General features: G+C 39.4%; 2 long non-coding RNA genes across 2 annotated transcripts in view; both read left to right on the plus strand.

Annotated features, from left to right (window-relative positions):
* The window catches only part of LOC127139150 (uncharacterized), a 204,025-nt gene extending 188,936 nt beyond the window's left edge, over positions 1–15,089 (plus strand). The window contains exons 5-8 of the long non-coding RNA XR_007809139.1: positions 8,168–8,231; positions 8,947–8,998; positions 14,667–14,744; positions 15,031–15,089. This is a non-coding gene — a long non-coding RNA (uncharacterized LOC127139150). The remainder of the gene's footprint in view (positions 1–8,167; positions 8,232–8,946; positions 8,999–14,666; positions 14,745–15,030) is intronic.
* A 4,003-nt stretch (positions 15,090–19,092) lies between these two features.
* On the plus strand, positions 19,093–23,015 carry LOC127139136 (uncharacterized). Its single transcript, XR_007809093.1, has 5 exons — positions 19,093–19,140; positions 20,943–21,020; positions 21,367–21,428; positions 22,416–22,507; positions 22,624–23,015. It is a non-coding gene; the product is annotated as an uncharacterized LOC127139136 (long non-coding RNA).
* The last annotated feature ends 234 nt before the right edge of the window (positions 23,016–23,249 follow it).

Genomic DNA, 23,249 nt, shown 5'->3' on the forward strand with positions numbered 1-23,249 from the left:
CAGAAAAACATGCAACTTACTCCCACTTCACAACTCTTGGATGTGAGAATATTTACCATTTTCTTATGTTTGATTTAAAGTTGACGATTGCTAAGGGGGAGGGTCCATACAAAATATTTCTAACTGTGAAGAAGGCCTTTCTGGAGGCTCAGCTGCACCTAAGTAATTTTCATACAGTCCCTAAGTGAATGTTAGTTATCCCAAACAGCAAATGTAGGCTACGCTATACAATATATATTTCATTTTAGAGCAGAGAAATACGGTACGTCGTGTTGTATGGATTCTTTGGATTGTTAAAACGTGAGCTGAAGCTTTTCTCTTTTTCTTTTTGAAAGTCCCAACTCTCAGTTTGACAAATCTTCTCTAAAGCACAGGAAAATGTCACAACACAACTGCGTATGCGTGAGCTGTCCTGGAATGAACTGTGCAATGTGGTGCTAATTTGAGGGGAAAGCTCCACATAAACTCAGTATTCATTCATCATTAATTTAGAACTGGAAACTTTTTTCCCCCTCACATATATTGAATTGTGTGTTGGTCTGTAGATATAATTCACATTCTGCAAGTTCAGCTGAAAGTAAGTAATCCGAGTAAAAGTTTTGGTTATCGTAGCCTTTTACTGGAAATGAATCACGTGACATAGCTCTTTCCAGGAAACCTTATGGAAATTATTCAGAATTCATGGAAATCAACCGTAAAATGCATCATTACCAGTTACAGTGCCTTGCCTGTGTACTTTCTCCAGAAATATACCAGATTTTAAACGTTTAAAACAACGTTTGGGGAACTCTGTCTTACAACAAGAGATAGAGTAGCTCTTTAGACATGTAAATAAGTAAGTACTGGTTTGCACTGCTGCACTCCTGGTCCTGGACCATAACACGTATTGTGTGGAAGACTGGCGAGTTATGACTTTGAAGTTGTCAGACTTTCAAATGTATCAAATCAAATCATCACGTCTTTCAATGCATCACATGAGCAAATGTTACCAAAAAAGAGTATTGAATAAGAATTGAATGCGGTTTCTATTCAGCCCACCTCTTCAGATTGGATAAGAGGAATACAGCAGTAATTGAAAAGTGTAAACAAGCAGAAACTCTGTCCGTTAAATTGGCCTCTGTACAGCACAAACTACTAACGTGGAGTAATTAAACGTGTAATTACGTTGTCTGTGGCTCTACCGACACAGGCTAAATAAAATGTCTTTTATATATCAGTCGGTATGAGCTACAGGCAGCTGCTAATTAGCAAGAAATTGGAAAACGGAGAGCATTAATCACGCGAACATGTCTCTGTGTGTCTGCAGATGAGCGTGTGGGTGTGTGAATGTGTGTTGGAGGGAGGGGGGCATACAGTGCTCGTACGTACTGTATACTGTGCGTACTCAAATAGTCCAGCAGGGTGCAGAAAACACAAGGTTATACTTTGAGGTGTTAGGTTTTTATTTCACTATCTTGCGTGCGTGCCAGGTTTCCTTTAGAATCACATGAATTGTATGTTTCACTCACATTTGGGAAATCCTCATAGGCCAGTGCGTTTTGGCGTGGTCATTAAAATTGCATTTAACACGATCAGATTGATTGCTCAGACTGGAAAATATGCATTCAATTTGTCCGAACAACCAAACGTTTGTCAGGAAAAGCAATTTTTTGCTGTTTCTATTCTTTTATTCTGTATTTTTTATAAGATTCAGTAAAAGAGCAGGCTGACACTGTGTGTGAAGTGAGCGTAAATAAATTTGATTAGGTGTTTTTGACTCGTGGACAGCGACTGTAACAAAACCAGAATGACAAAACAGTTAACCTTTTTTGAGATATATGGCGACATTTAAAACAAAGATAGTTTTTGTGTCTACACTTACCCTCTCCCTGGCAGCCACAGCTCACTTTGTTCTGACCATACTGACCCCGGAAACGTAAGTTGATAATGTCAGAGCACAGGGAATGCGAATGCACATACCAAAAAAACACGTCCACGTAAACGAACAATTGCAACTTAAATTCTGACCCTGTAGTCTCATAATTTCATCCAGGGTGAAACATGTGGCATTATTTTGAAGTGAGATCTACCGTGAAATACTGATGAAGGTGCAGTGGGAGGATTTAAATTATTCCTCTGCTTTTGGCAGGGTTGAATATGAGAATGAATTACTTTTTTAAGATGGTCATTTTAGGCAGTGCGAGAAGTTGGTATAATGATTGAGTGCAAGCGGATGAAACCTAAGAAACTGTGGCAAAGTTAACTAATTATGTGTAATGTCAGAGAACTTCAGTTAGACTTGAATATTTGGAATAAATGAAGCCATCTGAGTCATAACGAATCAAGTCTTTTTCTACTTGAAGATCTGGATTTTGCCACTATCTAAACTGCAGGCTATCATGCAACATGTTTGATCGTATACCGTCTAATCTCCTACAAACCTACCACTATACCTCTACACGGTCAGTAACATAATGCGTGAGTACAGAAATTGCTTCTTTGGTTGAAGTTAGGGTTCAGTTTAGTCCACTTAAAAAACCTGCACCAACCCCTTTCAGACCTCGCTGTTCCTCACCTGGCCAGTAGTTGTCCTCAGTGTTTCTCCACCATTCACACATCTACATACCCGATCTTCATAGGTCAGTCATCCTCGTATTGTCTCAGCCGGTTCCAACTGCGTGCACGCTCGACATATCTGCCTGTCTTAGTCTCGCTTGGCTGTAAAATCAAAACAACGATAAAAGATGCTTAAATGCTACATACAGCCGAGTTACACTGCAGAGTCTGGTGGTAAAGCTCTGTGGGTTCATCAGTATGAATATGAGTGTTTTTACATTACATATGATTATTTCACCGTGTGTTAATATTAAAATATTGAGTGTAGCAGCTTTGAAGAGACTAACTAGTACAGCCCGTCATTACACAGACAGTAAATGTTTCCCTCTGCAGTAAAAACTGGTTAAATACAGTAGTCAGTTGTTTAACCTGTGTTGTGGGGTACGTATCAAAGTTTTTAATCACGCAAAACACACCAAATACAAACGTTATGATCTGACTGGGCCCGGTGACGATTAAAAAAAGCGTCTTTCTGATGATAAGTGGATACGCGTTTATCCTGCCAATAACAATTTGCCAGTTTATCACATTTACGTAAATCATTCCCGAAAGACTGCTGTGCAATACTCTCTGTTATTTTTACGAGATATGCATAATTTTCATCAGATGATGTGGTCTAGTAAATCAGATCAGCCTCATGCTGCTGTATTCTCCGAAGAGGCAGCGACAGGTGAATGATGAAACGTTCAATTAAACGTGACATTAATCACGTCAGAGCCGCTGATGTAAAGTTAAGACTTTCTTGGGTCTGACGAGACAAAACAGTGGTCAGTATTCTCTTTTACGTCTCTTCAAAAAGCTTGTTTTTTCTTAAGAATTTTGAGCAGATGTGAGTCAAGATATGAGTGAGTTGTTTCTGGGTCATACGTAATAGTACATGTTATTCTCTGTAGTATTGAACAGTTGGGCAATGGCCCTGTAAATGTTTAACGATTCAGGGATCTTCACTTTCTTCTTCAAGAGATGTTTATCGTCTGGGCTCTTCTTTCCTCAGTGAGCTGTCAAAATATTGTCTTGTAAAGTAAGCTTCTCCTTTCAGATGATTCCAGAAAGAATATTTTACAAAATAAAAGACAGATTTTAGCAAGAGACGAGAGACAAGGCGAGATCATTCCAGAGAGGGAATAGTGAGCGACAGGGTGTATTAAGATGAGGGAAAGAGAGCTAGCGAGACAGAGGGCAAGAACGGTAAAGAGAGAAGTAGGCTAACACACTGCTGGTGCTGTCGCATATCATTGAGTTCATAAAACAGAAAGGCATCATCAAAAAGCACATCGAAGAGTCAGCATATTCCCTCTAGTCTCCGAGACTGTCTTTTGATGCTGAAACAGACTTTCTTTCTCTCTCCATCCATCTCTTCTCCCTCCCACGCTCCCGATGAATTAAAAGAAAGTATGTCAGTTGGCAGGCAGGGAGGAGAGAAAAGAAAGAGAGGAGACATCAGAAAGAATTCATTCAGTGAGTTTCTCAACAAGCAACGCGGGCCTAATCTTCACCACCTCGCGAGCGTTCGGGGCTCTGTTATTTGGGTCAGCCGTTAGGGTTGAGAATCAACCTTGATCTGACCACTCAGCACTTTCAACTCGGGTCTGAAGTTCAGAGGTTTTGGGTTCGAGCCTCAGAGGCTGCAGAGTTTTGAAACCTAGCAGTCAAAGTAAACACTGAAAGGCTCAAATAAAGAGGGTTCAACTGTCTGAGAAGATGGCGTAGACTGGTAGAACACTGCCTTGTGTTCATGAGGTTGTGAGTTCAGGTTGAGGCAGTGAGTTTTTGAAGGTTGGTTGAACAAAGGAAAGACTGAAAAACTTTTTAAAAATGAACCCCTTTGTCTAACCAAGTGGCTTGGTCAGTTAGAAGATGGACTGGGAGGTAAGAGGTTGTGAGTTCAATTCTTGTGTGAGTCAGTACATTTTTGAGGTCCAACACACAAACTGAAGTCTGAAAAGCACTGTGAGAGATGTTTGCAATGTGAAGGATGCTTGGTAGTGTGATGGATTTGTTTATGGCTGAAAGGTCATAGTGGTCTGGGAGTGGCTGGTTCAAATCTACCCTGATACCAGTATCTGGAGCATGGGTTAGTGGAAGGGGGAGGAGAATGTATTGAAATAGACTTTTGGAACTTTAAACATTTTTTTTAGGTCTTCCACATGGAGCAACTATTGCTTAAAATATCCACATTCATCACATTCTCTGCATTTTTGTCAGTGCAGTTTTTCCTCTGATAACTTTACAGCTACACCTTAACCTCAATTTTGGGCCACGGTCCAAACCTGAATAAGACAATGGTTTTTGAAACAGTACAAAGATTATATCTGCAAAATGACTGAATATCAGCTGCTGGTAATCAAAGAATGGCTGGGGCTTGATGAGGAGCAGCCCTTTAAACAGGCTGTTGGTTCAGATCCAAACATCTGACGTCCACAGATGTTTCAATCCAAGAGAGCGGTTGCTGCACTGTCTCAGATTTAGTTTATTCTTTGTCTATACGGTGTTTGATTCCCTGAAATGAGGCTTTTAAAAGCTTTGCAGATACTGCAGGTGAGCATGGCAGAGGGCCATCAGCACCTGAGCTCATCCGCGCCCCCTGGTGGACACAGGCCCTGTATGTCAGTGCTCCTTCTGAAACTGTCTCAGAGCTGAGTTCAGAGTCTCTCTCTTTTCCCTGAGACAGTGATAATAGTACTAGGTCTTAATGTCCAAACATGGCTTCTCAGATAAGGTGTTTGTCAGGTTATAAAAACAGAATAATATCAAAGGCTGAAAACATGAAAACGTGGGCCGTGTACAGGTCTTCTTTTCTGGACCTGTTCATGTCAATGTCTGAACAAAATCAGAGATGGTGCTGCAGCAACCTTTTCTGATCTGATATGGAATGACCCCTCTGAAGTTCTTGGGTTTGAGTTGTGGCGGATTTTGATGAAGTCCAGGACCCTCTGTAAACTCCCAAAGGATCCAGGAAATAAGTGTTAAGGGTCTGATGAGCTAGCTGAACCTTTAGGTTCTGAGGATGTGGATTTGACTCAGTTGTGGGTCGTACAAGCAGAGATTTTTGAATCAAAGTCTGACAAAAGCCTCTGATCAACACGTCACCTTATAGCTCACACCAACACTGAAGTTCAGAGTTATCGGTTCCTCTGGTTTTGAGGTCTTGGCTCAGAGGCTGCAGAGTTTTGATGCCCAGCACTCAAAGTAAACACTGAAAGGCTCAAAGGAATGTGTCTCAGCTGTCTGACAAGATGGCGCAGACTGGTAGAACACTGACTCATGTTCAAGAGTTTGTTAGTTCAATGCTTGGTTGAGGCAGTGAGTTTTTGAAGGCTGGTGTGCAGATCACAGAGTGAAATGCTTGAAAAAAGAAGCTCAGGTGTCTAATCCTGTAGGTCAGTGGTTAAGGAGATGGACTGGGAATCAAGAGTTTGTGAGTTCAATTCTTGGTTGAGACAAAGAGTTTTTGAAGGCTGGTGTGCAAAAGAAAGGCTGAAATGCTTAAAGAAAGAGTCCTCCACTGTCTGACAAGATGGCGCAGACTGGTAGAACACTGACTCGTGTTCAAGAGTTCTTGAGTTCAATTCTTGGTTGAGGCAGTGAGTTTTTTAAGGCTGGTGTGCAGATCACAGAGTGAAATGCTTGAAAAAAGAACCTCAGGTGTCTAATCCTGTAGGTCAGTGGTTAAGGAGATGGACTGGGATTCAAGAGTTTGTGAGTTCAATTCTTGGTTGAGACAAAGAGTTTTTGAAGGCTGGTGTGCAAAAGAAAGGCTGAAATGCTTAAAGAAAGAGTCCTCCACTGTCTGACAAGATGGCGCAGACTGGTAGAACACTGACTCGTGTTCGTGAGTTCAATTGTTGGTTGAGGCAGTGAGTTTTTTAAGGCTGGTGTGCAGATCACAGAGTGAAATGCTTGAAAAAAGAACCTCAGGTGTCTCACCCTGTAGGTCAGTGGTTAAGGAGATGGACTGGGAAGCAAGAGTTCGTGAGTTCAATTGTTGGTTGAGACAAAGAGTTTTTCACTTTCAACAGCCAAAATGAAGATGTCAAATACGCCCGGAGCTCTGTTCACATCAGATGCACAGTGGTGCAGTGGGTTTGTCAGTGGCCGGGTGGTTGACTGGTCTGGTAGAGGCCGGTTGGAATCCTGTTCACTGTCAGCTGGATCTTTACTGTGGGTCATTCCCCTACTGTTTCTCCTCTTGCTTAATGCGTGGTGCAGGAGGAGAAGATGGCAGAAGCTGAAAGAAAAGCAAAGTGTTAGATAAAAGACCTCGACCATCTAACTGCTGTGAACTAACTTCATGACCTAAATATATTTTAAATCAATGATGAATGATTGTTTAGTCAAAAGTGCTGTTTTTCTTTCTTTATTGAAAGTCACCAGTAACCAGTGTCGTCGTGTGACGTCATAGGTCATGACCTTGTGGGCGGAGCTCAGAGACGCGGAGAAACACGTTGGAAGACATTTTAAAACCATTGTTGGTGAACGTTGCCTCGGTTTGTCAGTACTGAGAAAGTTATTAATTACCGATGAAGCCTGGATGCTAAAACAAATTTCGAAGCTGCATTTTTATCGAGCACGAATGAGGCTGGACGATGAATATATCTGCGGCGCGAAGGTAAGGATAAGTAACGAACTGGCTAGCGGTTAGCGTTAGCATAATCGAGACACGTGAAGACACAGGCGCTCTTGATTGTTTAAATTCCTGTTGCAGTCGTTTACAGCCAATTTAGCGACCTTGTGCATCCTGTAACTTTGTGTTCCATCCTGGTCACTGTAACTTCGTTTATGGTGGTTTATCATGTCGTTGTTATCGGTTTGTGGCTATTTGTTTGTATCATTTACATCTGTGCCTGGCTGCTATACACGTAGGTGTTAGCATTAGCCTTATGTTGTTATTTTCCTTTACACTCACTGCGGTTTCAAGAAATTATAGTTCAGTCAGTAGTTCTAGGAACTGAGCGGGTGGTAACAACATTTATAAAACGAAAGGCATCCAAAAATTAATAAAAAACAAAACAAGACGTCGGGGATTAAGCTACATAGATAAGTTATATTGCCTTTTTGGGCTACGATGTTGAAAGTATTATATCCGATTATGTCATGAATTAAGAAGTTTTGCCAGTATGAGCAAGTTATGATATGACAAGCTTTTTAGTAGTAAGTTTGTCTGTTTCCACTTCCATTTGCAACTCTGTGCAATTTACGTTGCAGACATTTTACTGGGTCTTTGTAATGTTGTGCGCCATCTTGGTCATTTTGCATCATATTGTAGTTCTGTATCTATTCCAGGTCACTTAATGTGTCTTTGAGGCCATTTTGTGTTTCAGTGTGGCAGTTAAGCATCACATTGCGATCGTTGTGTAGAATACAAGCTGGTAAAACTAGATTTTAATTTTATAAAAAAATGTGCTCCTCCACCACTTTTAAGCCTCAAGACTAGGTTTCAATGTGTGAGCTGAGTGATTGTCAAGGTGTTTATTTTTCAGTGTTGTATTCTACACCATTGAAGTTGTGGAGGCAAACTATTATTTATTAATTAGATTACTTGTTTTTCAAGTGTCGTACTTGTGTTTTCCAGGTTTACTGGTTCAGCTGCTGCAGCCTGGACACAAACAGCAGCTCCCACCTTACAAACCAAACAGGTACGTGTCGATGATCTGAGTTGTTCACGTTAGCAACAGTATTATTGTTTAAATCCCTGTTATTTAATGAGCTTTGTAGTGAATATAACAACAACTGATTAGTTATGTAAATTGCCAGAAAATAGTACACTCCTGATCAAAATGTTAAGATCAGTTGAAAAAATGCCAGAATTCACATTTTGCACTGTTGGATATTAAGAAGGTTGTAAGTGCTCTATAAAATGTATATAGTGGAGACAGTGCATCAAGCTTGTGACCCACTGACATCACCAAATGTTTGCTTTCTTGTTTTGTGATGCTTTTCTATAATTACTGTAATTTCCAGACTGTTGAGCGCACACGCTAAATTTGAATAGGAAAAAAAAATCACAGGTGGCTGCATTCTAACATGAGATATTTACACATTCACGCTGCCGTCTCACCATCGACTCAATGATGCATCATATGCATTTCTTTGTGTGTTTTCCATGACGAGGGTGTGCGCATTAAGTGCAAAATGAGTGATCTGAAATTAGCCACATCATTGTTTGAGCAGCAAAAAAGTAGCGGCTTATAGTCCAGAAATTATGGTAGTTTTAAAGATAAGTATAAAACAAAATAGAGATATAAACACTCAAAAGTTTAGATAGAACACAGTTCACAGCACTTAGATGGTAGAGCTCTTTTATTTCATCAACAGCTTCCTAACACTTTGCTTTTCTTTCATCCACTTCAGGTCTTCTCCTTCTGCACAGACAACAACACGCATTGATCACACAAACTCATCTGTAAGTCCAAATAGTTTTTTACATATTAGACTCCTGACTAGACTGACAGTGTGTGACACTTGACTGTTACATTGAGTGACTCCTGATTGTACTTGTTATTTCTGTTTTGGATTACTATTACTTCTGCATTGCTTCTATATGACAAAGTAGTTCTAAATTTGCATTTAACTTTTACTGTTGCAAACTACATCTAGTAACAGATTACTTTGACTTGCTTGTCACTTCTTATTTCAAACTGTGCAATATCAGTAGTTAATTCCAACTATCACTGTGTACACAGTCTTGTAGTTATAATGCTCTGTTCTATTGTTGTTGTTGTTGTTGTGACTGATAAAGGATTATGTGACTCAAATAAATAGGTCTAAAGAATATTTTGACACTGTGTTTAATAATGTATCAACGTGAATATTATTCACAAGAGGTTAGGGTGCAAAACCTCAATTTTAGATTTTGTTTGGCATTTCAAGGTCATTTTCAAGATATAAATTTAAAAATACACTGAAAATTTTTTCACGGCTTACTCGACTGTGACATTTTTAGCCTCAATTCACAGCTAAGCTAACAAATCCTTTTCCTCCTGTCGGCTCTCCGGTCATCTTTGACAAGCTGCTGCACAACGGCAATCCCCAAACTGGTATTTTCACCTGTACCATGCCAGGGATCTACTACTTTGCTTGTCCACTGCAAAAGAGGTAATGTGTGGGTGGCAGTGATAAAGAACAATGAGCCAGGCACGTACCATTACGATGCGTTCAAAAAGGGCTTGCTGGATCAGGCTTCAGGGAGTGCTGTACTTCCATTACGACACAGAGGCACTGTACACATACAGCTGACGTCAGACCAGGCTGCAGGACTTTATGCTGGTCAATATGTCCACTCAACGTTTTCTGGATACTTACTGTACGTGATGTAAGAACATATAAAGGTGATAGCAGTGACATACGATGGTAAATTTCACCATATTGATCAGAGAATGCAAAGGTACAATATAGGTCAAGTATAAAGGTTTACAGGTTGGTTGCTGTGGAGAGCAGAGGTCCAAAATACTACCAAATATGTCAGTTGTCATAAGCCTTGTATGTTTACATTGTGCATTTACTCTTATATCCATACATGTATAATATATCAGTGATCATGGCTTTAGTGGAATAATTCCTGAAACAATGAGGCTTTATGTAGCAGAGTCGTATTCACTTTTCGCTTTACAGTTATGAACTGTACACTGGGCACATATGATCATATTGGTTTAATTGTACAATGCATTTACTCGCAGTTATCGTAACATACATTTGGGTTACGTATTAGGGGTCATCATACAGTTATTAAGTTATTGGCGATCTTCTACGTTATTCGGAAAATGCAGCTTTAGACAACAGCATCCTTTGTCTCAAAGTCTTTTTGGATATTTTATCCAATTTCATCCTGTGTCCAGAACAGAAAAAAATATTAGGCTCACAATTTTTGGGATTGCTTTGTTTTTGTTGGAGTAAATGAGAGAATTCATTCCAAAATGCAGAACACATGTATTTTCTGTGGCAAAAAATAAGACAAGTATTCTAGAAAGCTCATACCCACATCAAAGTGTAATAATCAATGTGTCAGTTTTTATTGTCAGTGAAGGTGTTCAAAAATAGGGAAAATATATATTGGCTATACCACACACTATTTATGCATAATGACTTAAGGAAATGCTGAGCTTGGTATTCCAAGTCCCCCTACCTCTCCACAATATATGAGTTTCTCGGGGTACATGTGATGGAATTTTAATCTCTCTTTATAATGTATATATGGGTTCTAATCAGGAGATATATTGCACTGTTTATCGGGTGTGATGGTAATTTCTCGATTTTTACGTGTTTTTTTAAAGTAAGCTTTCAATGCACTTGCATATAAGACCCAAGTGCTTTATAAGGTAAAGAAATGGAGTTCGATATTTAACATTTTGTGAAAACGCACCTTTACTCGTTTCCTAAACTTTTTTGATGCTTAAAAAAGTGTCAGATTCGCAATTGGAGTAGAGCGTGTTCCTGTTAGCTGACGTGTGTCGTTATTGGTCACGAGCTTCTGGGAGGAGCTGTTCAGAGAGGCGAATCAGATATGAGCCACGCTCGAAGCGTCGCCTCCGTTTGCCAGTGGTGCGGGAGAACGTCACCACCGAGGTCCGGATGCTTAGAGTTATTGTCGAACACGGGTGAGATTGGACACCGAGCACACCTGCGGCGAGGCTAATGGTAACACCGTCGCGTCGCCGCAGGCGTGCTCGGCGTCCAGTGTCAGTAATAGTAAGCGTTAGCATTAGCCTTATTGTTTAAGGATGTTTTTGGCATCTTATTTGTTTGGGTTGAAGTGTAATCGTGTTTTCTTTTCTGTGGCTAAGGTGTCCCTGCCACGTCGTTGTCAACTGTTTAGTGCTCGCTTCACTAGCATACCTTAGCAGTTTACTGCTTCTTTGTAGTTTGTAGCTCCAGCTTGGTCATTTTAAATCAGTTTATGGTGGATTATCGTCGTCACGTTTCTTCTAGTTGCGGGTCTAGTCGTTTTCAGTGTGGCATTGTGATCGTTTTGCAATTTAGTTTTTTTGCCTCTTTGTCGTTTGTGTGGCACTATTTTATCCATAGTTATTCATTGATCCGTTCACCATTTGTTTGCGGTGAAGATGTCAGTAAGTTGAGTCAGTGTCGACTTAATTCTCTGACGAAGAGCGCACGTTAATTCTGTGGGTTTACGAGGAATTTAAAGAGACTCTAACGACACCGCAGCTGTCAACAAAGCCAGGGAGAGTGGTCACATGTTCTCTGGATTCTTAATCTGTAATATGAGCTGGAAGGATACGGAAAATATGTGATGATTTTTCAGATACTTGGATTACAGACAAGACGTGGGTCACATGTCTGAAAATGAGCTGTTACTCTCTGTGAATGATGATCTGCCTGGAACACTGTGGCTGTATATGTTTGAATTTAATGCTGTTATGTTGAGTATGAACTTCATGGTAACAGTATTTCAGCCTCAGTGGAAATGTGAACCTGGATGAAATAGAGAGATTCTATAAAGTGGTACACATTCGTATTTCCCATCAATAATACTGCATGTTTTGGTTTGATATAGTAGTAGTGTCATTTAATATAGTACTGTCATCCAGTAGTCTAGTGTAGTCAGTTCTGCTGTTGTAGTCGTCTAATAAAATAGTACTGTCATCTAGTCTGTTGTTGCCTAATATAATAGTAGTGTCGTGTAATAGTGTCATGTCCTCTACTGTCTTGCATCTCTCTGCCAGTGTGTTCCACAAAGCTTACTGTGCTTCATTATCAACTGTAAAGCTCTGACTCTCCTTTGTGTGCTGTACTACATTTACAACACCCTGTCGCATTATATTGTCTCTCAGGATAATAATACTTCCACCCACATTTAAAGGATTATTGAAATTGATAATATGTAACAGTAATGATGGTAATTTTTGCTGCTTGACTGTGAGGAAGAAAAATAACAAAATAAAAAGTTGAAAATGCAGTGCATAAAAAACACCATATATTGGTTCACATACGTCACCGTCTTCTACATATGTTTTTTTTTTTGGTGGGGGTCGGGGCTGACGGTTTTTAGACAACCCCTGGGTAAAACCTATCCACCTTTTGTAGTACAGGATAACTGGGATGGTACACGTGACGTCTCCAATTTACTGTGATAACCCAGTAACTTTGCTTAGTAATACAGGCCTCTGCTCTGTATTTAATATAATCATGACTTATTAATCCTGTCAGAAAAGAGTAGCAGTTATAATAATACATAAAAACTATAAGTAGTTGTGAGGTAATTTTCTGTGTGTGGACAGTAGTATAATTACAAACACTAGAAGTTAAAACCCTGCTGTCAAAAATGTACTTAAATGAAAGTTTTTAAAGTTCACACTATTGTACATGATTCCATGTGATTTCCCAAATAGTTATTAGGGTCCGAGCAACGAGTTGCAAGGAGCCTCTTGTTTTCGTTCGGTTTATTATTTTTCTTATTATTTTTTTTCCCCGCCGACAAAATGGCCTTTTTGAGGGCCTAAACATACATGAAAACTCCTGAAAATTTGCAGATGCGTCAGGCACGGCAAAAAATTTAATAATTTAGGGGTCTTGAGCATGGGCGTGGCAAAATGGCCTCGGTAGCGGCACCTACATTTTTAAACGGAACAGCCCCTCAAACCCGTTGCGCCTAAAAGTCTGAAAATCTGCACACATATGTAACATCCCATGACGGAACAAAAAGTCTCTTGGAGCCATATTCTAAACCCAACAGAAAGTATTTTTATTTTGACCGGAAGGTGAAAAAATTGTGTCATTTCGGCCATTTCCAGGGGTTGGGAATTTTTAAAACCCTTCTAGATGCATTTTCTGATTCACTTCAAAATTTGGAAATACATTATTAAGATATAGAAGATGTTAAATTGCCAAGTTTTTGAGTTTTCATTGAAGGGCGTGGCCGTGGTGGCCACTCAAAGTTCGATCATTCGCCACAGAACAGAAAGTTGCACTAAACTTGCTGTATTTTAGCCATACTTTGTCCAAACTGTACAGTATTGTTAATGGTCCCTATCTGCACACATCCATATGTCAATATTCATACAATTGTTGTAGCGCCACCTATTTATAGCAGGAAATGACATATTTCATAGTGTGATGTGCGGTTACAAGCAGGGTGACCCGGATTAATTTCAAATGTTGTCAGGACCTCCTTAAGGCCTTGAGGAAGACTAGCTGCGAAAATTGTGAGTTTTGGTCGAAGCGTGTGCCCGTTCTGGCCTGTCAAAGTTGGACTTGACAAACCTGAGATGGCAGGTGTTCTTTTGCAGTGATTCACTACTTTATCCAGCAGATGGAGCCATTGTAGTACTCTCTGATGGGTTTTTGGAAGGGGGTATCTGTGTGTGTGTGTGTTTGAGGGGGGAGGGGAGGAGGAGTTGATCAGCCTTAAAACTGTTGTTTGTTCTGATTTCACACGGGGTCGGCTGATATTTTTGTGTTTCACAGTGTACGGCGACAGGAAAAGTGCACTAGGTCCACCAGTGTCGAGGTGAACCAGCAGAATATAAGCCACTCAAGTTGACGACAAGTACATTGAAAAGTAAAAGCTGCTGGCCTTTACCTTTTCTTTGTCAAACCACCTGTTTGGCCAGCAGGCTACAGCTGGTTAGTGGCTTCGCCCTGACTTTAGGCAGATGAGCAATTCATTGTTCAAATCACTTCATTATAAGCCTTGTTTAATCACAAATTATTTATATATGCTCAAAACTAGAGCTGTTTGGCCACAGAAACACTGCTTGTGTTTGGAGGAAGAGGGGAGAGGCGTATCACCCGAAGAACAGCGTCTCCATAGTTAAACGCAGAGGTGGGAATATTATGTTGTGGGGACGCTTCGGTACATCTCGGAAGTGTGAACTGTTACGCCAGCGTATGCCCTGTGACCTGCGTTGACCCCGCGGTCGCCACTCCCGCGACGGCCCTTTCAACGCTGCTCGCAGCTGTAATTGTGATTGCTTCTCAAAGATGTGATGCTTGTTCTTGTCATATGTGACAGCCCATTTTCTGTGACACTTTGTGTTCTTGGTTAAAGTGTTGATGAACAGGTCACAATGTATTGATCATTGTGCTTTGTATGTTTCTCTCTTTATTTCCTCCAGGTGTCTCCACTTCACGTCCACGATCAGAGAATCTTTGTACAATGAAGGAATTGTTTAGACCAGGACAGAGGCCTCCAGGTAATTCACAAACAGCTTCATCACCTGTCCAACACAGAGCACTTATATGGTAAGACTGGTAATTTGCAGTACTATAACAGTATTTGAGTGTTTTCCATGCCTTAGTCTACTATGATGTTACGCGGCTCTGGTTCGATAAGAGTAGAGTAATTTCATTCTTTAATTTGATTTAAACGTAAAGAGAGAAACATATGAACAGCGGAAACGGGTGTAGGCGTTATTGACGACGCGCTATACGTTTTACGAGGTCGTTGAGGATTTGTATTCAGATTGCTTTTCATTGTAGGGGTATCCAGGGGGACTAGTTTTGGCAGACAGACGAGACCGGGCTCCCGCCGCCACGGAGAGGTATGGTTGTGTTAGCTAGCAACCAATGAAACACACCAAGTACGCAACAAGACAAATAATGTGCATAAAAAATGGTCGTAGAGTAGAAAGGTGTGAAAAGTGCTCCAAAAATAGCATAGTGTAGTAAGAATAGAATGCTATTTATTGTCACTATAGTAAAAGTACAATGAGATTGGAGAGGTCCTCTTTAACAGTGCAACTTTATATACAATGAGGTATAGGTGTGAATGTCAATATATGGCACAAGGCAGCATATCATAGTATAATAAGGTGTCAGAAATGTCAGCGTATCACTTTTGAGTCTGTTTTCAAATTAATGTCATAAAAGTGATCTTGTGATGTGAGAAATCACGTAACCCTAAGCTCTGGCTAATAATAGTCACTGTGATATAATAGTAAACACAGTGGCAAAGTCCTCTTTAGAAGTATTTATTTGAGTAATATAATACTTTATCAGTCACAACAAGAATAATAGATTATATATACAGGACCGTGTACACAGCGATAGATTGGATTTGAGTATTGATGTTGCACGTCAAAGTAATCTGTTAGTAGATGTAGGTAGAATCAGTAAAAGTAATAGTCAGGTGTCAAAAATTGCCAGTATAGTAAGAGAGAAAAATATGTAGTTAAACGTTCAAGTGTCGACGAGGAGTAGGCAGTAGTGTACTGATCATTTTGCGTTTTATGTTTTCTCCAGGTGTCTGCACTTTGTTCACGATTACAGAAAGTCTTTGTACAATGGCGAAGTTCTTTGAGAGCAGGATAGAGGCCTCCAGGTAATTCACCAACAGCTTTAAGTGATGTGTGTAACAGAGAGTACTGTCATTGTTTATGTTGTGTATTTTAGAAGTCGTAGTAATATAAAGTAGAAGTGAAAATGTCACGTTACGGCAAGGTGTCAAAAAGCGGTATAATTTTTGAGTGTATTTTCAAATTAATATCAGAAAAGTGATCTTGTAATGTAGACATGACAAATATTCTCTGCCAATAGAATGTCAAATTGAAATTGTAAACTTAATAATATTCACATGCATATAATATTTAACACAGGAGAAAACATATAAACAAGAGCAGAAAATAATAGGCTCCTCACCTAAAATGATCTCCAATGCTTTCAAATGCATCCAACAACAGAATGACACTCAGTCAATGATCAAATCCAGACACATTGAAGACGGTCTAAAGTTACATGTGACATTTTTTGAGAACTGCTTCACATGTGTGCTGCATGGAGTAGACCAAGTTCTGGCACTTGTAAACAGGTATTTTAGCCCAGGATGATTTGACAACCTTGCACAATTCCTTTGCAGTTGTTGGTTTTGTGTCAGAAACAGTATTTTTGATGTTACCGCAGAGGTTTTCTATGGGATTAAGGTGCGGGGATTGGGCTGGCTACTCCATAACCTTAATTTTGTTGGTCTGGGACCTAGATGCGGCTCGTTTACTGGTGAGTTTGGGGTTGTTGTGTTTTTGAAACACCCATTTGTTCTTTAGCATAAGGCCGCACGATCTCTTCAACTATTTTGATGTCAGCAAATAGATCCACGGTCTGCGATAAATAGGCCCGATACCACAGTAAGAGAAACAGCCGCACGTCACGATGCTCGCACCACCATGCTTCACGGTCTCCAGAGCGTACTGTGGCTTGAATTCAGTGTTGTGTGACAAACTTTCTGCTGCCCTTGTACCCAAAAAGAACAATCTCACTTTCATCAGTCCAGAAAATGTTTCTCCATTTCTGTGTAGGCAAGTCGATATGTTGTTTTGCAAATTGCATCCTCTTTAGCGCAGGTTATTTTTAACAGCGGAACTTTGCGGGGGCTTCTTGCCGATAGATTAGACTCACACAATTGTCACAGGTAACTTTAGACTGTATTACTGTAGTATGACATTCACTGATGGTTTTTGAGGCCTTACTGTACAGTGACATTTTTAGCCAGGGGTTTGGGTTTTTAGGCTTTTAGTGTCATTTAACCGGTAAGCTCACAAATCCGTTCTCTCCTGTCATCTTTGACAAACTCGTGCACAATGGCAATCAAGAGTACAATCCCCAAACTGGTATTTTCACCTGTACCATGCCAGGGTTCTACTACTTTGCTAACATGTTCACTGCAAAGGAGGTAATGTGTGGGTGGCACTGATGAAGAACAATGAGCCAGTGATGTACACTTACGATGCGTTCAAAAAGGGCTTGCTGGATCAGGCTTCAGGGAGTGCTGTACTGCCATTACGACAAGGAGACACTGTACACATACAGCTGGTGTCAGACCAGGCTGCAGGACTTTATGCTGGTCAATATGTCCACTCGACGTTTTCTGGATACTTACTGTACCTGATGTAAGAACATATAAAGGTGATAGCAGTGACATACGATGGTAAATTTCACCATATTGATCAGAGAATGCAAAGGTACAATATAGGTCAAGTTTAAAGGTTTACAGGTTGGTTGCTGTGGAGAGCAGAGGTCCAAATATTTCAGTTGTTGTAATCCTTGTATGTTTACATTGTGCATTTACTCTTATATCCATACATGTATAATATATCAGTGATCATGGCTTTAGTGGAATAATTCCTGAAACAATGAGGCTTTATGTCGCAGAATCGTATTCACTTTTCGCTTTACAGTTATGAACTGTACACTGGGCACATATGATCATATTGGTTTAATTGTACAATGCATTTACTCGCAGTTATCGTAACATACATTTGGGTTACGTATTAGGGGTCATCATACAGTTATTAAGTTATTGGCGATCTTCTACGTTATTCGGAAAATGCAGCTTTAGACAACAGCATCCTTTGTCTCAAAGTCTTTTTGGATACTTTATCCAATTTCATCCTGTGTTCAGAACAGGAAAAAATATTAGGCTCACAATTTTGCAAGAGAGCCATTGTTTGATACTTTTCTTTTGACCATTTGCTGTCAGAGATTTGTTTTGTTTGTAGTAAATATGAGTTGTTTGAGCGGTTTTCGTCAGCTTGTCAGTACTCTCTGTAATTTATTTGTTTGACTACTGATTACTTGGGATTGCTTTGTTTTTTGTTAGAGTAAATGAGTCACTGTCACTGTTTTTCAGTTTTTATTGTTAGTTAAGGTGTTCAAAATATAGGGAAAATATATATTGGCTATATCACACACTATTTATGCATAATGACTTAAGGAAATGCTGAGCTTGGCATTCCAAGTCCCCCTACCTCTCCACAATATATGAGTCCGTTGGGGTACATGTGATAGATTTTTAATCTCTCTTTATGTATATATGGGTTCTAACCTCGAGGATATATTGCACAGTTTATCATTAACCCTTGGGGGTCTGATGCTGCCAAGTGTTTTATAATTTAAAAAAATATGTCAGGACTCAAGTACTAATTTATTTGTTTGAGTAAATGAGAGAATTCATTCCAAAATGCAGAACACATGTATTTTCTGTGGCAAAAAATAAGACAAGTATTCAAGAAAGCTCATACCCACATCAAAGTGTAATAATCAATGTGTCAGTTTTTATTGTCAGTGAAGGTGTTCAAAAATAGAGAAAATATATATTGGCTATACCACACACTATTTATGCATAATGACTTAAGGAAATGCTGAGCTTGGTATTCCAAGTCTCCCGTGGTACACGTGATGGGTTTTTAATCTCTCTCTATAATGTTTATATGGGTTCTAACCACGAGATATATTGCACTGTTTATCTGGTATGATGCTCATTTCTCGATTTTTACGTCTTTTTGTTAACCTTCCAAAGTACTTGCGTATAAGACCCAAGTGTTTTATAATGTAATGAAATTGAGTTCGATATTTAACATTTTGTGAAAAAGCACCTTTACTCGTGTCGTAAACTGTTTAGATGCTTAAAATGGGTTTATTGGAGTCTCAGATTCGCAATAGCAGTAGAGCATCTTCCTGTTAGCTAACGTATGTCGTCATTGGTATGTCGTGGCTCGAGCTTCTGGGAGGAGCTGTTCAGAGAGGTGAATCAGATATGAGCCACGTTCGGATCATTACTTCCGTTTGCCAGTTGTGCGGGGGAACGTCGCCATCGAGGTCCGGATGCTTAAACTTTGTGTCTAACACGGATGTGATGCTAAAAGAAACTCTGGAGTTGTTTTTTGTTGAACACGGGTGAGACTGGACGCTGAGCACACCTGCGGCGAGGGGAGGCTAATGCTAACGCCCTCGCCGCAGGTGTGCTCAGCGTCCAGTCTCACTAATAGCAAGCGTTAACATTAGCCTTATCGTTTGAGGATGTTTTTTGGCGTCTTTTTTCTTTGTTTGGGTTGAAGTGTAATTGTGTTTCTGTGGCTCAGGCAACTGCTTATTAGTCTGTGCGTTTGCATCTCTGTACCATTACTAGAATGCCATTAGCATACCTTAGCAGTTTACTGCTTCTTTGTAGTTTGTAGCTCCAGCTTGGTCATTTTAAGTCAGTTTATGGTGGATTATCGTCGTCACGTTTCTTCTTGTTGCGGGTCTAGTGGTTTTCAGTGTGGCCTTGTGATCGTTTTGCAATTTAGTTTTTTTGCCTCTTTGTCGTTTGTGTGGCACTATTTTATTCATTGATCCGGTCACCATTTGTTTGTGGTGAAGTTGTCGGTAAGTTGAGTCAATTCTCAGAGGAAGAGCGCATGTTAATTCTGTGGGTTTACGAGGAATGTAAAGAGACTGTAACGACACCGCAGCTGTCAACAAAGCCAGGGAGAGTGGTCACACGTTCTGTGGAATTTTAATGTGTAATATGAGCTGCGACTCACTGTGAATGATGATTTGTGTGGAACACTCTGGCTGTATATGTTTGAATGTAATGCTGTTATGTTTAGTATGAACTTCATGTTAACAGTATTTCAGCCTCAGTGGAAATGTGAAGCTGGATGAAATAGAGAGATTTTATAAAGTGGTACACATTCATGTTTCCCATTATTAATACTGCATGTTTTGGTTTGATATAGTAGTAGTGTCATTTAATATAGTAGTCTAGTCTAGTCAGTTCTGCTGCTGTTGTCTAATAGTCTCACGTACTCTACTGTCTTGCATCTCTCTGCCAGTGTGTTCCACAAAGCTTACTGTGCTTTATTATCAACTGTAAAGCTCTGACTCACCTTTGTGTGCTGTACTACATTTACAACACCCTGTTGCATTATATTGTCTCTCAGGACCATAATAGTTACACCCCCATGTAAAGAATTATTGAAATTGATAATATGTAACAGTAATGATGGTAATTTTTGTTGCTTGACTGTGAGGAAGAAAAATAACAAAATAAAAAGTTGAAAATGCAGTGCATAAAAAACACCATATATTGGTTCACATACGTCACCATCTGCTACATATGTTCTTTTTTTGGTGGGGGTCGGGGCTGACGGTTTTTAGACAAACCCTGTCCTGCAGAGTTAGGCTCTCTTTGCTGTTGTGCTGGTATCTACGTATGGGGCTAGTACTTAGGTAGATAGCAGTTCAGAGATGTAGCTTTAATTACCCTGGGTAAAAGCTATCCACTGTTCATAGTACACCTGATGTCACGAAGTTACTCTGATAACTTAGTACTTTTGCTTAGTGGTACACGTGTCTGCTCTGTATTTATAATAGTAATTATAGCTGTTTAATCGTGTAAGAAAATAGTAGCGGTTATAGTAATACATAAGAATTGTTAATAGTTGTGAGGTAATTTTCTGTCTGAGGAGTGAAGTATAATTTAAAATACCATATGTTAAAACCGTGCTTTCAAAAACGTACATGATTCCATGTGATTGTCATATGTGACATTGTGTTTTCATGGTTAAAGTGTTGATGAACAGGTCACAGTGTATTGATCATTGTGCTTTGTATGTTTCTCTCTTTATGTCCTCCAGGTGTCTCCACTTCATGTCCACGATCAGAGAATCTTTGTACAATGAAGGAATTGTTTAGACCAGGACAGAGGCCTCCAGGTAATTCACAAAAAGCTTCATCACCTGTCCAACACAGAACACTGCCATTAAATTATATATCATGTTGGTTATCTGTCTCTCATTTTGTTTGCATTTGTAGACCAAATGTAGTTAAAATTTATCTTACGATGGAGAAACAAACATTTCCATCCAGTGCTTTTGTGTGAATATGAGGAGATTCTTCTGTGTAGAAAACAAGTGATGAATCCAGAACAAGAAGAATTTAGCGTCTTTTACTTGTGTCTCTATCTGTACAGTTTGAGCGTTGAAAACCCAGCAATGTTTTTACGTTGATGTGTTAAAAGTTACATGCTTATATGAATGTGTATTGTGTTTTTCTCCACAGAATTCAAAGTTCAAGCATTAAATGACAGAGAGAAGAGACAGAAATGAAGATGTTTCCAGAAGGTCAGTGTTTATTGTGATGCTGTCATTATCCCAGTTGCAGTTTGACAGAAATATAAAAGTGTAGAGTAGAAGAGAAAGCCTAAATTGAAAGTCTTTAAATTTCAAGTGTAAAAGTCATGCAGAAGAGATTGTGTCAAAATACATTTATTCAATAGGATGCTAGTTGTCAGTGTGCGGTTTCACTGGCTTTAGTGGATATGCTAAGAGAGAATATTATTTTGTCAGGATTTTCATGTGACTAAGTTGAAATGGCATTAGTGTGTTACACAGAATTTAAAAGTTTATATTTGTCAAAGTAGGTGTAAGAATTACTGGATTATTGTAATGTTTTGTTTTTGGGCCTGTCGTGCTTGCAGTTAAAGTCTACAAATGGTTGAGGATGCTAACAAGCTTTATGAGCATTCAGATGTGGTGGTTAACTACAAAATTCATTAGTGTAAGGGAATTTAGTTGTGTCTATATTTTTTTAATTTCTGTTGTTGATTTGTCTGTGTTTCATAATGCTGTACGTATAGGTCTGTGAAACGCTATCATGTAATGGCAGGGAGTCAAGAGTGCTTGGAGAGGTGTTCATGGAATTTGTAAATGAAAGGTGATTTTTAAGTGTCTGAGGTCATTGGTCGTAGTATTGTTATTTAATATCTGTGGTACATTGATTTTTATATTGAAGATAAATGAGACACTTATTTACTTGTGTTGTTGAGTACCTGCAGCATTTATGTCAGTGTAAAAGCCTCCCAAGAGAATGTGAAGCTTTGCCTGGAAGTGGAAAGTTCAAACATGGGACAATGTCTTTTCTCGAGCAGAGAGGTGCCGATGTACCGCTTGTTGTTTTGCAGTGACAACAGACAATCATGTAGTGTAACTTTCCAATTAATCAACCATTCTTATGTGAAGATAGGTGTTTTTTTGTTATGTGATGTGTTGGTGAAAAAGGACAAGAGCAGGAGTGAGTTTATCTAATCTGTGTTGTTTTCTTTCATCCAGTCCAGGTGCAGTAAAAGAACAGAAGGAATCCCTTTTGTAAATGAGACACAGTGAAATCAACAGTGCTGCGTTTTGGGGAATTCATTTATATGGTAAGAGTGGTAAGTAGGCGATGTCAAAGGACAAAACTTTTGACATGTTTCGTTTCAGTTGTGTTGTTGAATTGCCAGTAGTGTACTCATCATTTGTCTTTGTATGTTTCCTGCAGGTGTGTCTGTGATCACACAGAGTGTTTGAGAGGCGTGCATGTAATTCACATCAAGTGTGCAAGAGAGAGTACTGAGATTGCTTATGTTTAGTATTAATTGGATTAAAAGTAATAGTATAAGTTTTGTATGTGTTTTCAAATTGATATTACAAAAGTGATCTTGTAGAAATGTCAAATGTTGTCTAGTTAATAAAATTAAAGACAGTGTGTAAATATTGTCACAGTGTTTTGTTTAATCAATGTTATTTAGTATTATTTTTGTTTCATGTGTATTTGTTTGCGTTAGTCAAAGTATGTGAGTTTTTTTATATGTATGGTCTGTTGTTATTGTATTCTGCCTACTGTCTTGTTGCAAGTGTCTTATGTGATCTTCCCAACTGTTTTAATGTGTTGTTCCTGTCTTAATTGTGTTCCCTCTACTGTGTTGTTGGAAGTGTCTTATGTTCATGTGTTCTTCCCAAGTGTCTTAATGCGTTGTTCTTCTCAATTGTGTTCCCTCTACTGTGTTGTTGCAAGTGTCTTCTGTTCATGTGTTCTTCCCAACTGTTTTAATGCGTTGTTCCTCTCAAGTGTCTTAATTGTGTGCTTCCTAGTGTGTTATGTTCATGTGTTCTTCCCAACTGTTT

The sequence above is a fragment of the Lates calcarifer genome, linkage group LG7_2 (assembly GCF_001640805.2).
Source record: "Lates calcarifer isolate ASB-BC8 linkage group LG7_2, TLL_Latcal_v3, whole genome shotgun sequence".
Taxonomy (NCBI): Eukaryota; Metazoa; Chordata; class Actinopteri; family Centropomidae; genus Lates; species Lates calcarifer.